Source organism: Carettochelys insculpta, chromosome 5 (genome assembly GCF_033958435.1).
Source record: "Carettochelys insculpta isolate YL-2023 chromosome 5, ASM3395843v1, whole genome shotgun sequence".
NCBI classification, from domain to species: domain Eukaryota; kingdom Metazoa; phylum Chordata; order Testudines; family Carettochelyidae; genus Carettochelys; species Carettochelys insculpta.
Window position 1 is genome coordinate 17,116,707 of NC_134141.1, and position 27,837 is coordinate 17,144,543.

The 27,837-nt window shown below is 41.7% G+C and overlaps 1 long non-coding RNA gene across 1 annotated transcript; it reads right to left on the bottom strand.

Annotated features, from left to right (window-relative positions):
• Positions 1-8,201: 8,201 nt before the first annotated feature.
• LOC142013021 (uncharacterized) lies at positions 8,202-27,823 on the bottom strand. The gene is made up of 3 exons (XR_012645526.1): positions 27,810-27,823; positions 11,865-12,044; positions 8,202-8,954 (listed from the first exon to the last, which is right to left on the bottom strand). It is a non-coding gene; the product is annotated as an uncharacterized LOC142013021 (long non-coding RNA).
• Between the last annotated feature and the right edge of the window lie 14 nt (positions 27,824-27,837).

The window sequence follows — 27,837 nt, forward strand, 5'->3', positions numbered from 1 at the left end:
AAGCACCACGTACACTATTAGTGCTAGAAACGAATAAGAACTAACAGGTTGTGACTGTGCACTTAAGGAGTTTGTTAGTGTTCAGTAGGCAATGGGGTAATGATGGACATACTAAATGCTTGCATTTCTCCTTTACTTAAATCCAGACTTCTAAGGCTAATTCCAGTCCTAATGTATGTAGCTGAAATGCCTTTTTTTTGTGCAGTTACAGCTATTTCCTGCAGGTGTGAATTTGCCTTTGTGTTTCAATTAGAGGCTCCCAGTAACCTAGAATACAAAAGACAGCAAGGTCTGAATTCTGCCACCATATATACATATGTGGTTTTTGTTGATTTCAGCAGGAGCTGCATGTCTACATCCAAAAGCACTGGGACAAATATTCAGGGTAAGAACAGATTTCTTTTAAGGATTTTTTTTTTTTATATTTTTTATTTTCAGGATAGCATGATCATAACCATTATGCATTTCCTAGCCTGCCCAGAAAAGTTGCTACGGTAAATTGAGCAGAAGTAACAGAGCAAATCTGCAGATGACCTTTAATAGTGTAGCTTGCAGGTATATCACAGAGAATACAAATTTATACTGGGGGAAGAAATCAATTCAGGCTAACTAAAAAGTCAATGGGCTCTTGGTACTTTCATTAAATATGTACTATCCATTTTCATGCAAAAAGGGAAAGAAAAAGAAGTGTTTTGATCAAGATCTGTTCCATACAATCAAAAAGCACAAATCAATTTTCTTTGAAAGAAACAAAGTCTGTGAAGAATTACAAAATCACATTAGTACAAAATGGCATGTCTTAACAGTGGCTGGGAATGAAATGGTGTTATTGAAATGAAATAATTGAAAGGTTTTTCTGCTAAACGGTCCCTTTCTTCTCCTCCTCCAGTTCCCCTGTCTGTCCACATACACTTTTTGGAGGTGTTTGTCAGTCTCTTGGGCCAACATGCAATTGTTTAAAGAAAATTAAAGACCGTGAGCTTTGCCCGGCTGAATAGTTGGTGCACGACTCAGATGGTCGAGAGTGAATAAATTTCAGGTAATTATCGAGTTCATTTCACTTCATTACTTTCAATGTCACATGTTAGTTTTCTCCTTTTTTAGATGGGACTAAGTCCAGATTGTCATAAGCACAGAGACTATAACTTAAGCAATAGAAAGCAGCTAACCTGTATCTGGTCCAGAACCAGGCTACATGGTGGCATTGCTCTTTACCATTGATTTGTGATTCTGACGTATGCTCTGGGAACACATGGAACCATTTTTGTTTGCTTATTTTTAAACTCCATTTGGAAGGACAAATTAGAGCTTCTGTCTCCTGGAGTATAAATAGGGGCAGGAAGACTTCCAGTTTTACTTTCCCCACCCACTGAGAAGGATAACGTAATGGAAGAGAAAGCAGTGGGCTAGTGATCACCTCTGGAGGAGGATGGTCATTAAAAGTAATTGTATTTTACACAATGCTATTTGTGGGGCTGGCTACCACAGGTTCAAAGGGAAATGTGAAAACCAATTTATGGATACTACATTGCTGGGCACGTTAGAATTGTGTGTGAGCTACCTCAGTAACAATACTGGTCCTGGAAATCTCTGAGTCCATGGGAGCCGAGGGTCCTTTGCCCCCTGGAGGCTACCAGCAGGTGAGAAAGAGGTAGACATCCAGATTTCTTTAAAATAGTCCATACACACATTTACAGAGTGGTCTTACAAACCCTGTGTCTCTCTATAACCCTGCCTCCTGTAATCATATGTCTCTGCAACAGTTTTAAATATCTGACCTAAAATTAATATTATGTCCACACTGCAGGGTTTTATTGACATTACTTATTTCGAGGTTCTAATTTCTAAATAAATAACTTTGGAAAATCACATTCACACAGTCACTGCCTTGCAAAAAGAACCTTCACATGGACTGATAATAGCTGTGCTCTGTTCACACTTATCTTTTCAACATTTCAAGGAGGTTAGCAAAAGTCATCTGCAGAGCAGGAATAATTATTTGGAGGGAAAAACCCTCCTATCTTGAATTATCCTCTTTGGCCACGTGAACACTTTTTTAAAAGGGTTTTTCAAAAATAAAAAGTGTAGAAGAACCCTACGGATGGATGGTAAATATTGAGTCAAATTAACTGTGGGTAGAACCTAGCAAGACTACCCTGCTCCTAAAATTTCTTGGGCTCCAAAACAGGAGAGGAAGAACCAAAGAACCCAGGTACACATTTCCTGGGGCTTGGAAAATACTTCCCCTCTCCTTGCAGAAATAGCTCCTCTCTAAAAACATGATTCACTCTGTTGCTATGGCTGGTTGCCCTCCTAGACCACTCTAAAGGGAATATTTTCAATGGTAGATCAGCCTGACTTCTCCTGCCTAACAGAGTTGCTTGTTCTCAGATGGCATAGAGGATGCTCTCCTTACAAAGACATTTCTGAAAGCCTTTCCTCTACCTCTGTATGTGTTTATTTAACTCAATGGATTAGGCCCTGAATGTCTGCTACTAAACTTTGTCCCTTCCCCAGCCACCTTATTCTATCTCTGTTTTAATAATAATCTCTGTTCCTCGTTCGTTTTGTCAACTTCACGGTTCAGTCCCTCACTGTCTTTGAATTTTCTTTGAGCTGCCAGTATGTTGGTCTCTATCCCTGCTCAGAAGTATCTATGTTCTCTCCTATGCTCTTGGGCCTCTATTCTTCTGCTTTGCAACTGCTGTCTAAACTCCCAGATTTATCCTCTTCTCTGCTAGACCACTTCTATCTCCTTTGCCATGGTCTCCCCTCCTCCCCCTTTTTTGCTCCTACCCTCATTCTGAGGTGCCTTTACCCAACTTTTAATCTGGAGTGCTTTTCCAACTTGAAAACAAAATAACAAATATTGGGCTAAGATCAGCCTTGGAGAGTAATTTGAATATTATTAAAAAAATATGCTACCTTCCACATTCATGAAAAATGTGTTTTAAGAGTTAATTGCACTGCCATCCTGATGCCTGTATCAACAAAATATTTTTAAACAACATTTTTATTTGGGTCCCAGTAAATACAGACTTTGTAGGTACTCTGCCTATATTGACACTATGTCAGTGTTAACAGAGACCGGTATGTGGAAACTACATTTTACCCTACCCGATAAAAGTTTAGGTGTTTTTTTTCACATATTCATTCGCCACAAAGTTCATTGACACAGAGCTAAAGTTGACCACTAATACCTCATACCCTTCCAGAATATTAAGTTCAACTTTACCTAAATCTCTGAAAACCAGGAAATTCAGTGTTGAGGCTTGCAGAACATCTGCCTGCACTACTTTGTGGATATGTCCACACTGAATTTAGAAGTGCGTCTGCAGCACACATAGACAGACCCAAGATAGCTTTAATCTAGCTGCTCAAGTACCACTCATAGTGAAGCTGTCAGTACAGACTTCGTAAGGGTTGGATAAATACATTCCCAGGGTCCCAGGTCCATTTAAGCAAGCTTAAATTCATGCTGCTTTGGTTTCGCTGTGGTTATCTGAATTAGTTAGGTTAAGGCTAGCTCTGGTGTATTTCACTGGTCCCCAATGCTTTCAGTAACACTGCACACTTCAACAAGACAAAATTTGTGGCACACCTACTTTTTCAGATGGAGTGCTCATAAACATCACATTTACTATGGTCACAGTCTTACTAGAGAGGTTTGCAAAAAGCTAAACAAGGATCAAATGCATTAATGTTTCAAATCCACCACAGAATACACCATCTTAGACAGCAAGCACAGACACATCTTCAAGATCTGCTCAGAATTTCAGTGGCTACTCAGTTATTCACAGGTGGGGGAGGAGGCTGCAGAAAGCAGGCTCCCATCCTGGCCAGTCTGTTGGAAATGGGACATGGCATTTAAATTGTGTCCCAGCTCCAACAAAATCCTGCCCTTCTTCCCCTCCTCCTCCTGCTTGTCACAGCAGTGGGGGGATGTGGGCAGGCTCCCCACCAGCTTGTTTAGGCAGGGAAGCACCATGTCAGCTGTCTTCCAGCATGAACAGAGTCCTGAAAAGTCAATGTTTCCCTTCACGATGGCTGTGCAAAGAGACACTGTAGGGAGGGGGAAGGGGGCAAAAATGACAAATTGACAAACCCGGTGCCAGCTGGGACTCTCGCTGGTTGAAAACCACTGGTGTATCTACACATGCTATCATCACACTTGTGATTGGCATGCAAATATACTCAAATCCCAAATTCTATCCTCTTGGAGTAATCCTCCAAATTCCTCCTCCCTTTCCCCACTAGGTAGTATAACATGACATGATTTGCAGCGAGCACCCAGCATACACTTCTCTGCTAGCATGCTCTGCACAGAGTATTCAGCTGTTGCCACTCCTTTACTTTCACTTACCCCGACGGGTGCTGTGGAGCAGTCTGTTGTAATGCACCATACAGCTAGAAGTCACCATAGCAACAGTGCACTACTGTGGCCCTCTACTCAGGAAATCTGCATAAGAGAAATTAGTTATCCTAGGCTGTGTCTAGACTGCAGGGAACTGTTGGCAAAAGATATGCAAATTGTGCACTGCAATATGCAGATCTTTTGCCAGCATTTCTGTCAGGAGAGGCTTTTCGAACATTTGGCCCATCCACACAGGGCCAGATGTCAGAAAAACCGTCTCTGTGAGGACATCCCCTCTGCCTCGTGGAATGAGGTTTACAGGAATGTCGACAGAATGCTCCTGACACAGCAGACCTCTTCCTACAGCTCTGCAATCTGGACATGTGCTCTGGTGACAAAACAGAAGTTTTGTCAACAGAAGCAAGCAGTGTAGACATAGCCCTGATGACAGAGATGCAGCTATACCTTGCCTCACAATGTCTGTCCTCTTATTCCAAGTAATCCCTCTGTCATTCACTACAGCTTGTACATACAGGTTGTGGTTTCTGCACTGATTGCTTTTGCTATAATAATCAGTGGAAGGAAAGTATTTGTTGAGCTTTACTATGACTTTTAAAAAGGGTCATGAGACTTAAATGTTTCTAGTACCTGTTAGTTTCTTCTCACCTCTTTTTCACAGCACTTTCTGGATGAAACTGATATGCGTAGAAGCTATGGTTTCTGTATAGTGAATGAATTATGGTATAATGTTAAATTTGGTTTCTGTCTCTGTATTTTTCATGGAAAACATAAATTACAGTTGTGAATGAGCACAGTCTGATGCCACCTCTTGAGTCAAATGACCTTAGAATAGTGTATTACAGGCCTTAAAATAGTATAGTATATTATGGGTGTCTTTACTGGAACCTTGCATGGTATCTGACTTTCAGCTAATATCTGTGTGGAAAAGAAAACTCTCTGGTGGGAGTTAAAAATATTAATTATGTCCAAGATTGTTGCTGGCACTGACAGCTGACATTTTTTGCTCAGAGAACTGTCCTCATGAGATAAGGAGAATGGACTTCTCTTTCACACACAACATTGAGGGTTTGTTATGTTTTTTTTTTTTCAGGTCCACTTTATGTACTATAATTTGAATAAAAATAAAATCTGAAGGTGTTCATCAGATATGCCATCAGCGTAATATTTGTGAAATGTCTTTACTTTGAAAAGCATGCTGTAACAGCTAAATTATTGGGCCTGTGAGCACATTTATAAAGACATAAATGTATGTGCAGCCAAATAACTGTACACTCAAAGCCAAATATAAAAGCAACTCCTCTTGCATCAGTGGAACTGAAAGCAGAAATTGGCCATTAGAATTTAAGGAAGCAATGCCTTTCCTGGAACTGCTCCCCTAGTCTGTAACAGATCAGGTAGACAGCTAGGTAAATACCATATTGTATGGTAAGAATTCTTTGTTTCTTATAATCTCAAGCTATCTTCCTTAAGGGTCATTCACATTAAATTCAGTTTAAAACAAAAGTCAAAAACAGCCTATTAGAAATCAAATTAAAACCTGGAAAAAAACAGTAAGGTGAAAATTAAACTAAAAGAATATATACTTTTCAGGATAGACTAATTTAGGGACATGTCAAACTTTACTATGTCGTCTTTATTGTTTTTCAAGGTATACTTGTGAAGAATGCAAACAAAGTGCCTAAGATGGTGATTTAAAAGATATAAGTGGGTGTGTTTTAAAATTAACTGTTTAAATTGCTTTGAATATTAACAATATGAAATGCCATCTGTTTAAGTTCCAGTGACTCAAACACTTGTGCGCGCACACACATTTCGCAATTAGTTTTGTGACTAGATGAACAGACATATGCTGAGCTGGAGAAGTTCATTCCTGTAAAGCTTATATGCAGTAGGCAGGTCTTTCTGACTCAGTGAGGCTGTGCTCACAGCCAGGACATTCCTATCCAAACCAGGCAATTGAGAATTCTCAGAACCAGCTAAGGTACCAGAAGTGCTTCTTTAGTTCAAAGTTCTTAAATTAAAAGTGATCAGAGATGGGCCAAGGAGGCAGTCATAAGAAACTGGCTTAGGTTAGACTCTTGATGAAGGTTAGAGTTTGGGTTCTGATTCAGTGACACCACAATATCATCAGACATTTTGAGTGAAATTTCATCCAAAAGTCATGAACTGTATGAGATTAGCTGACCTCTAGAAACTTCTACCTTTTGGAATGTAAAGAAGGTACGTCTTGAGATCCATTGTTCTCATGATATTTCAGTCATATTGAAGCCAGCCCTGAAAAATAGATCTCTTCTATTTCCTTTCCTTTTAGTCCATTCCTTCACACTCCCACCCACCCTACTCTCTCTAGCATTTCTGTAATTGAAAGGAGTTCTATTTTTTTTCTTGTCTCCAGGACTGATTTTCACTTCATTTCTAATTAGAGCCAATGCTCAGCTGTGGTAGAGAGCCATTTTCTTGATGATTATATCTACATCCTTGCAAACTGTTACATGTGCTTTCCTGCTGAGGGCTGATTAAGTGATTTGCTGTGTTTGAAACAGGGTGGGGAATGCTTATTTATTTAAATACAGGCAAGTGGCAATTCACTGAAAAATAAAGAAGACAGTCCTGGCACTGGAGATCTTGCACAGCTATGAAGCAAAAACGAGCCCTGACTTTCCCTAACAGGAAAGGTGAGCCATAGTCTCCTGTTCCCAAGAGCTTGTCATCTTAAAACTAAAGCAACCCCTCTGCCCTTGCCACCTCCAAAGCACTCCTAGATGGATCTGAAGAGGTTCTGACCATCACCAGTCCCAGTGAAATCAATAGGGGAGCCAAGGACACAGCATCTTTTCAAAGCAGGCCATTAGCTTGAATGAGGGTAAAAGCAGCAGAGGCTATAAAGTGCTTTATGGTTATTTATCTGACAGGTGGTGCCATTGAAGTAGTAGAAAGAGGGTATTACAAAGGAAACATTTCAAGTAAGTAATTGCAGCTGTTCTTTACAGAGCTGTTTTTTTTTAATTCACCTCCCCCTAAAGTATTTGTGAGCAAGACCTAGAGAGCTAATAAAGTCCATTTTTTATGGACAAAAGGGTTAATGCCAGTCACTCTCCAAAACTGTAACTAGCAGGAGTCCATGGCATTATTACCATAGCAAGGACCTCCTTAACATGTACCTAATAATGAGAGAGGCTCCCATGTAAAAGGTTCCCCCTGACTATCACATTCTTCTCTGCTCTTCTTTTGATGGGTAAACTAACAAGATCAAAATCAACTTTACATCTTCTTTGGGTCTGAGGCAATCCCCAGAATCTGAGTTGTCACTTGGGTAATACTCTAATTATTGTAGTTTTATTCTGCAGAGGTCCCAGCAGACCCAGCTGGATTTTTACTGAGAATGGTTGCTAACATGCTTTGAGTGGAGAATTTATATTGTCTTCAGTAATAGCGTCAAGTCACAATATGAACAGTGGATGTAATTTATGTCCCCATTTAGCAGCTATGTGTATTCCGCTGAAATTATATCAACAGCATTCTGCTCTCATTTCTATATGACAGCTATACATTAATAACGCTGCGAAAGAGGCAAAATTGTATGTCTGCCACTGTGAAATGTGGTAAATAAAGTGAGGTTTGCAGGTTTAGGTGGATAAAGAGTTACAGTATTAAATGACAGGAAAAATCAAAGGAAACCAAATGAGATATCTATGGTAGCAATCAATTCACTCCTACACAAGGCTTTCCCTACAATGCAGGGCGGGAACTGACTGCTGCATGTGAAAGATTACAGAAAACTTGATGAAATATACAAGTAAAAAGTTTACAAGCTACATTTTTTAATGTCTATACATGACAGCACAGTTTTCTCTGAACAATGCATTGTGCAGAAAGGCAGGAAGCAGATAAGGTACACAAAAGTGTCCATTTTCTGGAGATGCAGATAAGGGACTGGGAGAACAAACCTTAGCAAATTCTGAAATAGCTGATGTCTATATAGTCTATAGCCATAATATTGTCTAGAACCTAAAATGTTGTCTGTGTCTATTGGGACAGATCCATAAAGATATACATGTGGGTAAACTAGTATAAATATGTCCACACTAGCAAATGGAGAGTGAAAGTCCTAGTTACCCCTTCAAAAGGCCCCACTGCACTTTTGACAAAGAGCACCACATGTCCCAGGGTGCTCTTTCAAAAGTACAGGGCCAGGAAACACCAAGGGCAGAGTCACATGGCAGCCAAGCCCTTCCAAGGCTGTCGACAGCCTCCCCTTTAAAGGCTTGTGAGGGGGCGGTGTCCGGGACCAGGTGGGTGGTCATGGCCTGAGTGAGGGCATCCAAATTGGCTGCCACCCAGTCCCAGGCCTGCCACTCCATGGCGAGCCACTCCCTCAGGATGCTGGTGAGGTTCTGCAGGGCTGCAGTGTGGGCAGGGTCCCCTGTCTTCTCCTCCTCCCTGTCCTGGTGATGCTGGTGGACAGCCCGGTGATGGCCCCAGGCTGTCCCTGGTCAGGGTCTGGGCTGCTCCCCCTCGCCCTCTGCAGTTAGGCTCTCTGGCCCGTGGATGGGGCTGTTGCAGCTGCTGGCTGCTGGAGCTGTGGAGACAGAAGGGAAGAGAGGAACAGGCCATTAGTTCTGTGTGATTGCCCCTGAGTCCCTGCCTTTCCCCTCCCCACCCTGGGGCCCCAGAGATATCTGCAGGGTTCCCCACATGCATGGCACAGGGATGGGCCACCTTAACCCCCCTCAACTCTCCCCACCGGGTCCATCCACAGCTCTGTGGCCCATGGTGCTGTCCTGCCTGCATGGTGCCAAGTGCCATACGTCAGTCTGCCCCCAGGGCCCAGGGAGCGTGGCTGTCTGGGTTCCATGTGCACTGGGGGGCCAACAGACACTCTGGGCAGAACTGAGTGCCCCTCCTTATGCCCCACGGTGGCTGGTATGCACAACACCTACCTGTGGGTCCCTCCAGGAAGTCGGGCGAGGTTCAGGTGGATGGGGCCCAGCTGGATGGACCAGATGTGATGTAGATAAGGAGGCCGCCATTGCTTGAGCCCTCATCATCACTGATGGTCTCTAAGTGCCGGACCATCTGCGGGCACCTGGCACTGGCTGCTGGTCCCAGGCCATGCTCACCCTCCATCACCATCTCTGTCTCAGTCTCCAGCTCCACCATGGAGCTGGGGTGAATGGTGGGCTCCCTGCTGCCTGCACATTCTCAGCTTCCTGCCTGGGGGTTTGTGAGAGCCTGTGTCTTTAAATGCAGCTCGATGCTGGAGCTGTAGAGCTCCACTTGTGCTGTGAGCAGTACCACTGCCTGCCAGCTGACTGGCACCATGGAGGACTCCCTCTTTTGAAAGAGATGTCCACAGAGCTTCTACACTTGCTCTCTTTAGAAAGAGGTTTCAAAGTGGTCTGCTCTTCCCATCGTGGGAATGGAGGACCGACCAACGCAATGGCCCCTTTCTTTCTAAGTTAATTTTGAAAGATCTCAGTGCGTGTGTTAGCAACGAAGGGTCCTGTGGCACCTTATAGACTAACAGAAAAGTTTTGAGCATGAGCTTTCGTGAGCACAGACTCATTTCATCAGATGCTGTTGACACTCTGCGGGGAATTTCGAAAGAAGGCCATCTTTCGACCTCAATTTCGAATGTACTTGCTAGTGTAGACATGGCCACAGTGTTGAATTAACCCTTTCCTGCCTGGCATGGGGGTATGCATACTACATCACAACGTGGTAACCTTGCTGCTTTAACTTGTGTCTGATCCTGAATCAGAAAGTCCCAAACTTTTGTAGCACTCTTTGTTATCATCTGTGAACTGTGTGTTTGAAATTGAAATACTCTGTTATCTTTGGCAGATTTGGAAAAAAAGGCTTTCCATAGGTTACTAGCAACTTCTTCCCTCTCTACACTTTCAACCACATAAATGGTACTTTCTGTTTTCAAAAATAAACTGGTGATTCTTTACAAGCATATTAGAAAGTCAGGCTACCAGAGACTGTATGATATGATAACCTAACCATGCATCCTACCTAGCAGCATGAGTCACCATTTTCCTTTGCTCCTCTCTACTGTTTTGTAACTCAAGTACTGATATGTGAATGATATTATTGTATAAGCAATCTCTTCTGTGAACTGCTATTTTTATTTTTTTTCTTGAATAAAATTCTCAGGAGTTTCTAGTTCTAAACACAAGAATTAACAAAGGGCAAAACTCAGAATTCATTGGAGTTGCATGTAAAGCAAGCGGTATTCTAAGTCAGCCTTTTCGCTTTCTTTCAGGTCCTGATTATGGAAAGCTTCTCTATTCAGGAAAGTACATAAGCATGTATTTAAGTGGTTATCTGCACAGAGCTGGGTTTTAGCACATGCTTAAATGCTTTTGTGAATCAGGACCTTTTGAATCATCCACTTCATTCAGTTCGAGGATTTTTTCTTTCTCTTGCTCTTCTCTTTCTTTTGCTGTGATGTGTTTCTTTCTTAGCAGTTATTTGTTTGAAGACATAATCAAATATTCATAAATTAGTCTTTCCCCCAATCTCTGAATTACCTTTGTGTCTTTTATTCTTGCTCTTTCTGCATGTCTCACGCAACAATGTCTTTTTTCACTACTTTTTATATTTCTAGACCAGTGTGATATTTGCAATATATAGTGGTTGCACTTTCAGTATACTCCTGAACCTAAAACATGATCCAGAATTCATTATGCTCTGGTTTTTATCATTGTCTTTTCTTCTGTCTTTTAAAATTATGTACAAGTACCCTGTTCCTATTATTAGAATGTTCTATGGCACAATGCTAATAAAAAAAAATATTGACAGAGGAAGATACTACAACATGCAGGCTCTTCCTTTCTTTTCTTTTTCTCCCCCCCCCCCTTTTTTTTAAGCAGCTCTTCTACAATGGCTTAGAAATCTCACAAAAATTAATACTCATTACATGAAATCAAAAGAGACAGGCCAATATACAAAAGTCCTCCCTGGGTAGTGTAAATCGAACAAGCTCATCTCAGTAATACGAGGTGAGAAGAGAGGGAGGCAAAGATGTAATTGTTTGTTCATATTCTTGTTCCCCCCAAAAGAGGTGAACACAAAGTTATGATATTGACACATTTTATTTTAAGAAAGATGAGACTCGTGTATGTGCACCAAATTTGTAATCCAGTGGGTAACTTGCAAAAGTGGTTTATAGAACCACAATACTCCTGTTAATTAAAGACCAGCATTCCTGTGATTCTGCTTTGCCTTGCACACAGTAAGTTTCCTTGCTGACTTTTTGTGGTCTCATATAAAGCAGAAGGAACAAGAAAAAGTTCATAACAGTAGAAGTCATAAAAATATGTATTTAGTCAAATGTGTGTACTAAAGTGTGTCGTGCAGCTAGAGGGCTGATAGTAAGGCCTGCTGAGTTATAGGCTCAACTTTGCCACAGACTCATTGAGTAAATGTGGGGTATTTGCTTAAATTCACAGCCTAAAGATTTGGTACAGCAAGACACATCTACCTCACAATGATGCCGGAGGCTTCATCAACTGATGTCTGTAAAGCTCTTTCAATCGTGGTATAATGCTAGTCCTTCCCCTGGTTGGTGTTTCCTGTATTCCTCTTGCAGTTGGTAGACCCCCATTGCCATCATCGGGTCTGCAGGTTACAGCAGCAACTCCTCCACAAGTTATGTCTCTGGCTGGTCAATTTATGCAAAAAGGGCAATATAACATATATTTTCATTAGTCTTAAAGTTTACATTGATCTATCTTAAATTAATTAAAAGTTCTGAAAGGTAGCATTGGTCACCAATAATAAGGGGCTGAATCCTGTGTAAGATCGTTATGAAATAAGTTACTGAGCAAAACCAATCCAGATTAAATATTCACCTTTTACTAATCATGAAAACTGAACTGGAAAAAAAATGGGCAAGCTGATAAAGCTCAACAAAATTGCTTTCTTCTTAAGGAAGGATCAAAATGGAACTATTTTTATCCTACCAGTCCCTTGGTTAATATAAAAACATGTGACCTTTAAGAATTACTGTACTTAAGGTGCTTGAGTTAAGAATCCATGTCTAAACATTTTACTGTGGTCTCTCTGCATCTCCATAAAGCCTGAAAAAAAGGAGTCAGCAAAAGGTGTTTGGGGTTTTTTTTTTTTTTGCTTGTTATATTTATGTTGGATGTTTTGAAAGAACTTACTGAAATGTTCAGGTCAAATCTTTACCAATATGGTTTTCAAGTCTGAATGGTGACTTCTGCATTCACATGTACAATTTGATGGATGTGAGTATTTCAGCATCCATCTTAACTGCACGTATATCTGTTATCCCACAAAGGTTTCACCTACTACTAACCACCAAGTTACCCTCTGGCCCCTGGGCAGATCCAGAATATGACTTTTTTGGAGGAGGGGATGGAAATGAAGAGAGGGCTGACACTGCTTCTCGATCACATTCCAGAGAACACTAGGGAAATTTGTACAAAAACCTTGATAGTTCTGATAAACATAGGACATGTCACTGCTCAGCCACATGTGTGAAACAAAAAAGTCTCCATCCATTCACAGTGGTTCCTTTTGATTCCTCACAGTTACCTGCTCAAACTTGTATCCTTCCTGTTGGTGCCCTAAAACACAAGCACACTCACTCTCCAGTCATTTGTCTCTGCTGGACCTAGACCCCTTGTGCTGCTGGTCTGGTCCGGGATGCAGTGGAGTGTGGGATGGTGTATCAGGCTCCAGAGTGTGCACATCCTCAGGGCCAGTAGAAACGTAGCTAAGTTAAACAATAGATCTGTAAAGATGTGGGAGACATCTGAAGCCTGGTGGGGTGCAGAAGGTTAGGGCAGAAGAGGTGAAATAGTGCAGGCAAGTGCAAGGAAGTGAACGATGAGGAGAAAAAAGGAAAAAACATGCAGGGGGGGAGAGGCTCAGAGGATGTCATATAGGGAAATTTAAGGTTTGGGGGATCCAGCTGCAGAAAATAACTTGAGCCAGAGGCAGGTATTAGCAGAACAGAGGGTTACGGAAGCTATCAGGAGGCCACAGAGAAGGAATGAAAATGGCCTGGGTCTGATTTTAAAGGTATGCTCACTTGATTTATTGTCAGCCCAGGAATTAGAGTCATAACTCTTTCTTCCAGCTAAGGGAGCTGCTCTGCACTTCACATTCCGCAGCATCCCTCCAACCAGACAGCTCATTTGAGATCTAGTGTTTGAAACTCAGTGTTGTATGTGTATTGCCCTTTTCCAGCTGCCAATACAGGGACTAGCATTAAGAAATCAACATATACTATCAGTTACCACAGTTTTCCCTATACTGCACTTACCATAAGCATTAATTACATGGACTGTGCAAGTAACATAGGAACAGCTGCACTGGATCACATGTGAGATCCATTTAATCCACTGTGTCGTTTGACCAGTTTATATACAAGTAACCAAAGGCCATCATTATCCCCATTTGTATTAGATTTTTGCTGCTTCTTTTCTAGTTCTCCTTCAGTTTCTCTCAGTGCTCACGATTTCCTTTTCTTGGTCTTGAGACAGGTAGTACGAGCCTATTAATGCATTTATATTCTTAGACTTTGGGATTTGTATTCAGATAGATTCAGCTGTGTGGCCCTTCTCAGTCAGAGTTTACATCCCATGTGAGTCTATAGATTCTTGCTGCTCCCCAACCTCTGGCCTATCCTCAATAGTTTGTAACTAAGTATTATAATACCCATTGTTTTGTCACTACACCAAGTTTCTGTAATGTTTGTTATGGCGAGCTCTTTGGGTATTATGTAAGGGGAAAACAGCTCCCCTAATTTAAGAATAAATATTTTGGGAAGTGTTAGTATCTGCCCTCTTTGCCTGGCTTTTGGTGACTGAGACACACTACATGGTACAATGGCTACTTCAGGTGACTGAGTCTATTTTGAACTACTTGAGTTAAATCAGCCATTAAGAGAAGTGGTTATTTTGATAGTCACTCTAGTTTGAACATTTTATGAAACTCATCAAATTGTTTTTTTTTTGTTCAGTTGCACACATTTTTGACATCCATCTATACTTGGGCAATATTCAGCCTTGGACTTGCATTTGAGGGATTGTGTTGATAAAGTTAGCAGTGAATATTTGTGATAAAACAAGTAATTTTATTATCCACAGGCTGTTTGGGTTTTTACTACTTTCTCATTTTTAGCAGAAATCAATTTGGCTCTATTTCACATCAATAGAACATCTAGTTGAACCCCTGAGGTGGGTATATAAAGGGTATCTGATTTTTTCATTAATGCAAAGCTATTAAAGTCATAAATAGGGTTTAACAGCATTCAAGATCCTTTGCAGAAGAAATTCTCTGTGAGCTGGTAAAGCAGTACACACAATAAAAGGGCAATTTTCCATTAAATTTGGCATTTAAAGGTGAGAAGTTATCAGAGGACTGTAGCACTGGATAAATTATGGTCAAAAGATATGACAATACCACAATAGTTATTAGCTATAATGAAATAATCCCTAATTAAGGGAATATAGGTCCAGGCTTTTAATACTAATTTCAGTTCTATGGGTACATACAAGGTATGTATTTCTTTTCTTTATAGATGGATCTCTGATAATTCACAACACATTAGAATAATTTAAATTGCTGTGAAGAACTCTTAGGATGTACCAGAGACAGAAATCAAAGATGTTTGAAAGAGATTTCTTAACTTAAAAGTACTCCAAATCCAGACAATTTGGGCTTTATCACACAGCCAGTGCTCTGGAAAAACACTCATTGACTTCACTGAGTGTTTTGTCATAAGCAAAGAATGCAGGGTCAGAGCTTTTAAAGCCTTCCTATTATCTGAAATGTTTTAGATTATATGACTTCCTGTTCTTCCATGATGTTAAAGATATCTAAGCACTATGAAGATGTAATACCGGGTTTAATATGCTGCAGGTGCCATATGCTATATAGCTGTAATACATGGGGCAGATCAAGTAAGCTATTCTGATTTATATCAGCTGATGATCTCGTCTACAGTGAATGGACAGAATGTAGAAAACAGATCATTACTGTTGGATTTAAATGCTATTCATGAATTTTAGTACCAATTTTTAATACTTGAAGCCATTATTACTACCGTCTTTAAACTCCTGATTTTACAAAACTAATTCAAAGTATTTATTTTACTTCCAAGCTTTCAGGTTACAGGCTACAGGCACAAGTTTTAACTTAATTATATATAACCTTTTCATAACTAAGGAGTAAAAATATCCATGAAAAAGATCTAAGTAATCTGAGAGTTGCACCTTCTGGTGATATTGAAAGAACCCCAAATGTATACGTTAAACCATATACCACTACTTTAGCTCTAGAATTCAGACTGACAACATTTATGACTACAGTTTTGTTTAGAAATGCTTACGGTAAGAAAAGACCAGAAATTCCACATGAAAAACTTTTAATTTCACTTTATAGCAAGGGCTAGACCCAATTTCCATTGCAGCTAATAGAAAGCTTTCTATTTGGATTAGGCTGAAAAAGTTTAGAAAGCCCTCTCTAGCTGCATCCCAAAGTTTCTTGCTTTTTTGAGCAGATGATCCTTTTGTTGTTCATATAGGTTTTTTGAAGAACACTAAAATGTGAATTTCCCATGGCATGACATCACTAAATACTTAGCATTTGAAGATGTCTAATATAATGATCTAGACTTCAATAAAATAGTTACTGGTAACTTTAGTGAAAATTTGATGTACAGCCTTAAAGTCTATTATGCTATCATGAGGGATGTGAGGTTTAGTTCCATTTATACAAATTGATAAGTCAGGATAATAATTAGTGTTTCTTAATCCTAAATACAGAAGAGCTGCTTGCATCAGATGGCTGATGCATTAGAAAGTGACCATAACTTCTTTCTTGTTTTCATTCTGAGTTATGGGAAGATAGAGGGGGTGAGAGTACAGGGACTAGAGGATGGGCAGAGGAAGCTGGCTCAGAATTTGCATTTCCACAGTACTTATTTTGAGTACACAACTTTATACTGTAGAGGTTTCAAACTGTGATCCGTAGACCATTTGTGCTCAGTGGAATATTGCTGATGGTCCACAGTGAATTGTCTTGCCATGTGTTCTCCCTTTTTCCAACTTTCTTATCACAAAGTAACTAAAATCTTATATCCTTTCCTAACATCATTTTTTCACATATGCAATTACTGTCATTGCCATTGGGATGTTATGTAATCACAGAGAGGCCATAGTCTGTACAAACGTGAGTGGTGGGGGGAATGATCTAGAAAAAGGTTTTTCTCTTAAGGTGTGGTGTATGCTAATGAAAAATGTTGAAATTTGTTTTACTGTACTTGAAAAAAAATACAGCAGACAAGAAATCTCCAGGCACAGGCACAAAAGGCACAATCCTGGAGTTTTTCCGTTAACGTTGGTGTTAGCAGAAATAATTCTCAGATTGGTAGGCCAAGGCATTTATGTTCTTCAACTTACCTAACACTGTTTTAGTTTATTCTTTTGATATTTTGTTATAAAAATTCACCTACTTGCTTTTGAATGGGTGCTGAGCAAAGGGCTGCTGATTCAGCCCTGTCAAGCCAGCTCCCATTTAGAGGGATAAATTAGAGCTGGCAGAAGAAAACCTGGTCCTAATTGGGTAAGCAGAGACAGCTGCTGCCTAATTAGCCTGGAGCTGCATAAAAATCTCAGGGGAAGGAAGCTGGAGAAGAAGAAATATCGGGAAAAGGTAGGAAGTTGATGCAGAAGAAGGTAGGTAACCTTTCTTTCCCGCCTGCACGTGGTGAAGAGTCACTGTAAATGGTAGTAGGAAAACACAGTGAATATATTGCACCAATAGTTATTAACCCTAGGTTCTCTGTGATTTTGTAGACCTAGTAATAAGCACTTTCATGGGCAAGGCCCACTTCTTCTGATGATTGGAATAGACAAATGAAATCCAGGTTCTAAACAGTGGGGGTGGGAGTGGGGGCCAAAGGAAAGAAGAAGGGGGGAAAAAAGGTTACCTGTCACTAGTAGGACCAATTTATGAAGAGAATTAACTGGGATGTGTCCCATTCTCATGAATATCAAAGTTGAGGAAATTGTCTTTGTAAAGCATGAGAGTTAAGATCTCTTAAGGCTTAGTTTAAATGTTTCAAATGTGTAAATGAATTCTAATTCAGCTATCTTCCTCTGTAATCTCGTGGTAGAATTCTTTTGAAGCAGAATGGCTACTTCCAAATCCATGATTGAATATCTCCAGAGTTAAAGTATTCTCCTATGGATTTATGTGTATTCCACTTCCTGATATCAGATTTATGTCCATTCATCCTTTGGCACAGAGACTGGTTTGTCCCAATGTACATGGCAGAGGGGCATTGCTGGCATATACCACACAGTGGACGTGCAGGTGAATGTGTCTTTGATGGCATGGCTGATGTGGAAAGGTCCTGTGATGGTATCACTTTTATAGATATGTGGACAGAGTTGGCAATGGGGTTTGTTGCAGGGATAGGCTCCTGGATTAGTATTTCTATGGTAGGCTGGGTGGCTGCCTGTAGGATAGGACTGGCTTGTCACCCAAGGCCTGTGAGAGTGAGGGATCATGTCCCAGTATAGGTTGTCAATGATGTGATGGTGGGGTTTAAGCTGAGGAGGGCTATTGACGATAAGCGGTGTTCTGTTGTTTTCCTCGTTGGGCCTGTCATGCAGTAGGTGACTTCTGGCTATTCATCTAGCTCTGTCAACTTGTTTCTTTAGTTTCCCAGGTGGGTAATCAAGTTTTAAGAATGCTTGATAAAGGTCTTATAGGTTTTTGCCTCTGTGGGTAGGATTGGAGCAGATATGATTGTATCTTAGGTTTTGGCTGTAGACATATGTGTCTTGAATGGAAGCTGGAGGCATGTAGGTCGGAATAAAGGTCAGTGGGTTTCTGGTATGGAGTTGTGTTTCTGTGACCATTACTGATTTGTGCTGTAGTGTCCACGAAACGGATCTCTTGAGTGGAATGGTCCAGGCTGAGGTTGATGGTGGGGTGGAAATTGTTGAAATCCCTATGGAATTTTTCAAGGGTCTCCTTACCATGGGTCCATACAATGAAGATGTTATAAATGTAGCATAAGTAGAGTAGGGGTCCTAGGGAATGGGAGCTAAGGAAATGTTGTTCTAGGTCAGCCATAAAAATGTTGGTATATTGTGGGGCCATGTGGGTGCCCACAGCAGTGCTGCTGAATTGAAGATATACACTATCTCCATATTGGAAATAGTTGTGGATGAGGACAGTGTCACATAGCCCAGCCAGAGCCAAAGGATGTTGCTGTGCCCTGCTACATCCTATCTTTGTCAATGTAAGCTCTTCAGGATATGGACTACATTTGGTCTCAATGCAGCTCCCTGCAGAGTGGGGCTCTGGCCCATTTGTGTTCTCCACTGTGATAAAATGAAGCAAAACTTAATCAGATGAGAAATGGGGAGACTGAGTTTTATAAACAAAGTTGCATGTCGTACATTGTTGCCCTACATGTAATCCTACAAAGGAGCGAACTTTGCTAGCTTGCTGTCATCGACGCAGCACCCATGAAAGTTTTTGAATTGGGGTAATCTTTCAAATGCATAAAGGGAAGTCACTAATCAGGCACTCAATTACAACTGGGTGTCATTGAAAGTTAAATGCTTAACTTCAATTTGTACCTTTGCAAATCTCCTACAGTGTAATTTACGCAAGTGTAAATTATCAATTTTATAGCATTTTTGTGCATTGGAATTGGCTGATGGTATTGCTTTGTTTCCTCATTCACTTTAATAGGTGATTTATAGTGCAAACTTAGTAAGGAATCTTTGGAACTTCACATTTAGCAATGCCAACCATGATCTTGATGAGTGTGATTGTTTTTGAAAGAATGCTTGAAACTAGACTCAATTAAACTTTGCATTTGTTAAACCACATGCAAAGAACCGCTTATTCACTGCTTGGAAAGAAAAGAATACTACAATGTTCAGCCTGTCCCTTTTTGACACAAGGCTTGTGTGCAGAGACTGTTAGCCCCTTACTAAAACTCAGCAGGATTTTTCTGGCTGGCTAGTTCAAAAGAAAGGGGAGGGTCCATGTGAAATCAGGACTCAGACTGACAATGCCCAGAAATAATATGAAAAGGCCAACAGCCCAGGTCTGCTGAGCAATGGCTTTGTAAACCCAGGATTGCGAGTTCAATCCTTGAGAAAGCTATTTAGGGGGGTTGGGACAAATAAATTTAAAAAAATCTGTTGGAGGGTGGCTGGTCCTGCTGAGAGGACAGAGTACAGGACTCAATGACCTCTTGAGGTCCCTTCCAGGTCGATGAGGTATGTATGTATTTACGTATGTATAATGAGGGAGTCAGGAGGCCAGGGGAGTCCCATCCTCTGTGTGAGCTGGATCTGCCTGGGAGAGACTGAGTGGGACCAAACTAAGGAAACATGCTTGAGCTGAGCTGGGAGCAGAGCCATGCCAGCCAGAGATACAGCACAGCAGAAGGGCTGTGCTGGGAAGAAAGCTTCAGCTTGAGATCTTGAGACACAATGCAGGGAGCAGAGCCATGCTAGGGGTAGAGCCTCAGCCAGAGGGCAACACAGCAGGCAGATACTGAAACACAGCAGGGAGAAGAGAGCCTGAGACATAGCATAGAGGGCAGATTCTCAGACACAGTGTGGAGAGCAGACCTACTCTGGGCCAGAGAAGCAGCCCAGGAGCTAGCTGGAGGCAGTGCAGATGAAAGTAGAGCTGGAGCGTGCTAGATTTGGGTGTGATGAGCAGCCCATAGAAGTCCAGCAGCAGGGGGACTCCTCCAGCCAAGACGCCTTGCAGGCCAATTTGGGGAAGGGTTGATGCTGGGGAGAAGGGTCTTGCCACCCAGAGCAAGTGTCTGACCTGCAGCACAGCCAGGGACTGAGAAGGAGGCCTGTGACCTAAAAGGAACAGACTGACCCTGCCCTGGTATTCCAGAGATGCTGTTTGTGAGGTATCTGTGTGCCATAGATAAGAGTAATGTGCTTTTCCTTTAACCTTTTCCAGTTTTCCATGTTATCTTTTTCTAATTTTATGACACTGTATTTCTTTTGAACTGTATGTAATCATCTGTGGGTCGGGAAAGTGTTCAATGTGAAGAGCAGACCCTGGAATGGGGACACCCTAACCCCTACTTTAGGTGAAAGGTTGGGATTTGAGCCCCCATGAATCCTGGGCTTACCCAGACTCTGCTACACAGGACAGTAGAAGGGGAGCCCTTGGGTCAGGGAGGCTTCTGGGTAAAGGAAGTGGGAGCAGAGACTTGGATCTTTTCACTGGCCCATTTCACCAGGGTAGTGGAGAACCCAAGAAAAATGCCCACAACAGCGGGACTATTCTCCCACTTACACTTGCAATATCAATAAGACGGCTGTGAACAATGAGTAGACTGACCTAGCTAGGGAATAATCTTGCAAACCTATTCTTTTGTAGGTACTGGATTCCACGCCTGGGGTCTAATGGTACAATAAGTAGATTATCTGGAAATTAGTTACTTTATACTGTGACCCATTAAAATCACCAAATTAAAACAAAACAAACAGCTCACACCCAGGAAGGACAGAAGATGAAGCAACATCTTTGAAAAGAGAGAGAGATGCTTATTTACGCTCTGAACACTGTCTGTCTTTCTTCCTATAAAAAGAATCTTTAATATAATGGACTCTTGTGTTAATCCAGTCTGAACATAAGAACATAAGAATGGCCATACTGGGTCAGACCAAAGGTCCATCCAACCCAGTATCCCGTCTGCCGACAGTGGCCAATGCCAGGTGCCCCAGAGAAGGAGAACAGAAGACAATGATCAAGTGATTTATCTCCTGCCATCCATCTCCTGCCCTTGTACTGAAGGCTAGGGCACCATACTTTACCCCTGGCTAATAGCCATTTATGGACCTAACCTGTAAAAATTTATCGAGCTCTTTTTTAAACCCTAATAGAGTCCTGGCCTTCACAGCCTCCTCGGGCAAGGAGTTCCACAGGTTGACTGTGTGCTGTGTGAAGAAAAATTTCCTTTTATTAGTTTTGAACCTACTACCCATCAATTTCATTTGGTGTCCCCTAGTTCTTGTATTATGGGAAAAGGTAAATAATTTTTCTATGTTCACTTTCTCCACACCATTCATGATTTTATATACCTCTATCATATCACCCCTCAATCGCCTCTTTTCCAGACTGAAAAGTCCCAGTTTCTCTAGCCTCTCCCCATATGGGACCCATTCCAAACCCCTAATCATCTTAGTTGCCCTTTTCTGTACCTTTTCTAATGCCAATATATCTTTTTTGAGGTAAGTCAAAAAGGTCTGAGTCAAAAACAAACAGGAAGTGTACTCCACAAAGCGAGGAAGGCATCCCAGCTATACTGAGGCATATCCGACATAGAGCAGCTAGTCAGCAAGTAGTCACTTGAGTTCCTGCTGCCACAGAAATGTCACTTCTCTCTCACCCTCCATACGTTATAAGCAGATATTGTTGCAAAATTAGTGGAGACCCTGAATAATACAACTTTGAACACACATTGTTGAATAAAAAAAATGGACTTGTCTGAAATATGAATTGTGGCCATTCTGCAAGGTTAAGGGCAAAGCTGCCCACTTTCCTTGTTTGTTACTCTACTTCATTTTTGCTTCCTCATGAAATTGCTAATTGTGAAGTTAGAGAATATTTGAAACTCATGTTGGTGCAACTTGGTTGGGGAGGGGCAAGGAGGGGTTTGTACCAGGGGTCTACTCACCCAAGCCTTAGACAGAGTTCTTAACTGCAGCATAGCTAGCCTCTGATGTGTGATTAATTCTGAGGCTAGAATAAACACAGCCTTTGGGATAGGGAGTTGTTTATGGCCAGAGGCACGGTGATTAAGATAACAAAAGGCTTGTCATTAAACTAAGGATCATTAGGATGACTCCAAAAACATTGTCATGCACTCTACTTAAAAGATAGGAAACAAAGGTTGGGAATAACTGGTGGGAATGGAAAGAAGTAAATAGTGTCCCCAGGGACAATACTGGGACCAATGCTGTTCACATTCAGAAATGCTCTGGGAAAAAGAATAAACAGGGAGTTTGAATTTTTCAATGATGATGTGGGTCTTTGCCCACGAAAGCTTATGCTCCAAACTGTGTTAGTCTATAAGGTGCAACAGGACTTGTTTTTGAAAATTATTCAAGACCATTAAGTCTCAAGTGAACTGCAAAGGAGTACGAACCCATGTCACAAAACTGGGTGATTGGGCATCACAGTGGCAGATGCTTTTTCTCTGCAGAGTTAGTGGCAAAGTTAGAGCATATATTAAAATTCTAAACCCAATACTAACCCTTGAGTGACTTGCCACACTATGGCAGAAGCACTCCTTCTGCAGGAAATTATCTACCCCACATCTGGCTGTTCATATTTAATGGATTGTTCTCTCTTTTCCTCTACCACCACATTTTTTTGTTCTAAAGCCAGTTTCCTCATTCTGATCCATTGTATTTTGAGGCAGAATATCACTGCAACATTAATCTTAATTAAAGGCAGGGGGGGCGGGAATCATGCTTTCTTTATTTATATTTTAATTCTTCTTATAGCAACCCATGGCTAGGATTAAATGGTGCCATCAAACAGTAAAATTAGTGTTTGATGGCTTCGAATATTGTTGCCCTTATCAAAGGAATAAATACACACAATCATATTACCAAATCTTAACGCTCTAATAGTTATTTCAGTAAAGTGGTATTCATTCTGTGACGTATCAAGCAGGACTAACGTATCAAGCCAACTAATACATCTATTTGCTGGTAGTAAACCGTCTTCAGTGGGGGCTTTGGAAGGAACATTAGCAGTAACAACAATAACACAGTGTGTAGTTTATAAAACTTTTCAATATGTGTGATACTAAAATAACAGATTAAAAAAACAAGAAGAAGCTGTTCAAAGCAAGTGGTAGTATATGGCAAAGATCAGCAAGCAAGCCAAAAGAGGACACCTGTAGGCACCTTCCAGATCACCAATCCTGTCCTCTCAGTACTTCAGACAAGGTAATTTGATGTAATTCCAAGAACTACAGCTCTGCCAAGGCACCATGTAATATTTTTCATTTCTTAACATTCCTGATGTTCAAAGACTGATGACAATTTAAACACAATGCCTAAGGCAGATTGGCAGCGATACCATTAAAGTTCAGTCCTGTGAATGTGGCTTTCCTCATACAAGAGTTCTGCAGCCACTGCTCATCCTCCCAGGCTTGTATGATGATGTGATCTCACTGCTCTGTGCTTGCTTCCCATGTCCAAAGCAGTGTTCCAATTGGTCCGCATTTGCTCCAGAGGACAAGTAAATGGCACCGGCAGTGTACCAAGTGCAGATTACTCCCCTTTCTGTTCAGCTGCATGCTGGCTAGTACATTGGAGAGGAAGAGTAAAGACTGTGCCCACTCCTCTTCCTACCATAGAGATAGCCGTGTTGGTCTATAGTCTATCAAAACAAAAAAGCAGTCCAGTAGCACTTTAAAGAGTGAAAAAACAACTGGTTAGTTATAGGTATTTTGTTAGTCTTTAAAGTGCTACTGGACTACTTTTTTTTGTCTTCCTAGAATGTTCACTCCCCACCCAGGTTTGCAGGACAAAGTTAGGCATCTCTGTGGAGCCTCTCTAAACTGTTTCTGGTAGGCCTGCCTACCATCAGGGCACCCTCACACCTTATATTGGTCATGGGCAACCTGCAGCCCATGAGCTACATGAGAAATCTTCCTCATTGTGGTGTGCCCAGCAGGTAGCCTGTACAGTAACCGAGTATCTTACGCTTATAACTTGCCTGTGCTGTTGCATCCAAAGCTGCCCCAAATCATAATTATTAATACTCTCTACTTATATAACACTTTTCATCTCAGGATGTCAATGCTTTACAGATAGATGGGGAAAATGAGGCACAAAAAAGTTAGTTTTAGCATCTGAAGATGGTGTTCATGGGAACATTAGTCTTTGGCGGCTGTCTGTATTTTACTGACTCTTTGTATATGTGCCTACAACTGAGTAGATGCATTTTTTTTAAAAGAAACAAATATTTTAAGTAAACAAAAGTTAAAACCAGATTATCACACCTTTACCCCCACTCACAAATAATCCCACTAAGATCAATGATGTAAGGGACTATTCAGTGTGAATTGCTTTATCGCAATTTCACCTTAAGTACTCTGATCGCATATAGCCAAAGGCTACATTGCAACCACTCCCACCTCCATTATTTCTTGGGGCCTAATCCACTGTGGGATTAAATGCTTTCTACTCAGATTAGTTTCAACAGAGGTTTGAGGGCTCAGTACTTTGTGGAATCAGGGCCTTATTTTGCTATAAGGCCGTAATGGGCAGCCTAGGCTTGTGAAAGGCTGCATGGGTGGCCCTCCTTCATCTTAGTAGGCCACAGATAGTTGAAACCAGGATAGTCTCCTGGGATAGGGTAGTTTTGCCAACAGTCTCTTTGTACTTTGAATTTGTTGGGGATGCTACTTAAGCCATATCAGCCCTTTGATTGGCTGCTGAGGGGGCTCACAGCTCTCACAGTTAATGCGTGCAATCAGCATGCACCTCACCTCACATGCCTTTGCTTTGCATGTGTGTCACTTTAATAGCACCAGTAAAAAAAAAAAAGAAACATGCAGACAAATCAATGGAATCTGGCAACCCTGCATGTGGGCAATGGTAAACAAAGTGGCTATGGATACACTACAGAGATCTTTTGAAAGAAGCTCGTCTGGAAAATCTCTTCCAAAAGAACTTCTTTCGAAAGAGAGTGTCCACATGCAAAAAAGCCGATCAAAAGCATGATCTGCTCTTCCGCTAGAGAGCATCCGCTCTTTCGAAAGAATTGGCTATGGATCAAAAATTAAGACTGTTCTTTTGAAAGAAGGGCCCTGCAGCGCATCCATGCATGTTTTCTTTCGAATGAAGCTTTGGAAAGGGGACACTCTTCCTGAAATGGGAAAGGAAGAGTGATTTCAAAAGGAGCACCGTGTTCTTTTGATTGACTTTCCAAAGAACATTTTTTTGTGCGTGGACGCTCCATGGGATCATTTGAAAGAACTTGCTGGTGTAGACACAGTCAGTATCTCATGGGCCACACACACAATCCCAGTGGGCCGCGTGCAGCCCATGGGCCACAGGTTGCCCACTACAGACATAAGGCATTAGGGTGCCCTGCTGTTAGGCATGCCTACTAATTTTCTAAATAAAATAATTAAAACTGTTACATTTTAGTGTCTATTTAATACAAAATCACACTGGTCACCTACTGTTATTTTCATGCTCTCTCTCGCTGCTTTGGAGTTTATTACAGGAAACATTTGACGTGAATTTATTTCTTCTGATTGGCAAGCCTGGCATAATTACTTTACAGTAACACTGAAATTGCTTCCAGTAAACACCTGCCTGTTGTGGCAGGTTACACAAATTATTACAATTATTACTTACTGTTTTCTTGAGCACCAACCAAACTTGTTCCAAAATCCCTTAAAATGAATGAGAATCTTTCCACTGACCTTCACAGGGCTTTGGCTCAGGCCCTAGCAGTGCTCAGGGATGTGCAGAACATACAATAACACATGGTCTCTCTCACAAGGTGTTTATAATCTTGGGCTCCAATCCTGAACATATAGATGCAGACGCAATACTATATGCATATGATTAATCCCAATTGATCCAGTAGGACTACTCAGTCACAGTAAGGTGACCAGGTGTCTGATTTTGGACTGGAACACGCAGTTGAAAAGGGACCCTGTGGCTTGGTAAGCATCACTTACCAGGCTTTTTTGGCCAGTTGGTGGCACCTCACAACAGGGATGATAGACTCCCTGCTGGCCTCTGTGACACTCAGCTTGAACCAACAGCATGTCTCATCTCTGGCTCCTCTGTGCTCCTCCTGCTGCAACCCCCTTTCACAGCCAACAACCTGCCCGAGCTTTGATCCCCCTCCTGCCCTCTGAACCCCACAGTCACTGCCCAAATCTCCTGTATCCTAAACCATCATCCCCAGCCTCTCACCCCCTAAGCCCAGACACAGCCCTGATCTCCCTCTTGAGCCCCAGACCAGAGCCCCCTCTTGCACTCTAAGCCCTTCCTCTGCTGCTCCATCCTGGAGCCTGCCTCAGCCCTGATCCCCCTCCCACTTCTGAGCCCCTCAGTCCCAGCCGATAACACCCTCCTACACCCCAACCCTGTCATCCGCATCCTTGTCCCAGAGTCCCAGCTGAAGACCTCACGAACACCCTGCACATCAACTCCCTGCCCCAGCTCAGAGCCAACTTCCACAGTCCAAAACCCTCAGCTCCACCCTGGAACCCCCTCCTACACCCGAAATCCCTCATCTCCTGCATCACATCAGAACCATCACCCCCTACCTCGTGCCCCAACCTGGGGTCCCCTCCCACAACCTGAATATCTTATTTCTACTCCACTTCAGAACCTGCACCCCAGCCCAGAGCTTGTACTTCCTCCCCCATCCCAACCCCTTGCCTCAGCCCACAGCCCCCTCCCATATCCCCAACCCTTCAGCTCCACTCTCAAGCCTGGAACTTCTCCTGCACCCCAAATCCCTGGTACTACTGTGGAACCCGCACTCCCAGCCAGAGCCCTCACCATCTCTCACATCCCAACCCATTGTTTCTTCCCAGAGCCCCTTCCTGCATTCTGAGGTTATCAAGTCTGGCCCCACACCAGAACCCATACCCCCAGAAGTTGTCTTCCCCTCCTGCACCCCAGTCCCCAAGCCAGTCAGGTGAAAATGAGTGAGTGAAGGCAGGGAGAGTGAGCTATGGGGGCAGGGGTGGAATTGGGTTTTATGCAATTAGAAAGTTGGGAATCTAAAAAGTAGAAAGTTATCTACTTGCATTTGAATGCCATCAAATTATGTTGATTTGGCTCCTTCACAGTAAGGACTGTTTTTCTTCTATTAGGACTATTCATGTAAAGCTTTCCCCCTCATTGGGTAGTCTTTGGTTAGAAAGTCTCACTGATTCCTGTGGAACTATCCCTGACAGTAAACATTATAAATGTGTTTCAGTGTAAGATTAAATCTTCAGATCTACAACGTGTACTGGATTTTGTTAATGCAGATCTTTGCACCTAACAGTATGATTGCTACACTTGTTGGATCAAACCTTTATATTGTCAGTCCTTTGGCACAGGGCCTTTGTGTTTACTGTATAAGGTGGGGTGTACTGTCATCACTAAATAAATAATGATGAACTGGTAATCTGCACTTTGAATGCTTTTGTAAGAATGTCAGAAAAGGTTGCATGTTGGATCATTTTGTGATTTGGTTGCTTTCTATTTTCAGAGCAGGAGCACTGACATTAGCCAAATTATTTAGCTATTTAAAAGTATCTTTAAAATAGAGGGAATAAGTGACCATTTCTCTTTGTATGGACCTTGAACTGCATGTTAAGTACTTAAACACTAAAAATCCATCCCACCTTGGTTTTAGCTGAGAATTTTCAGATC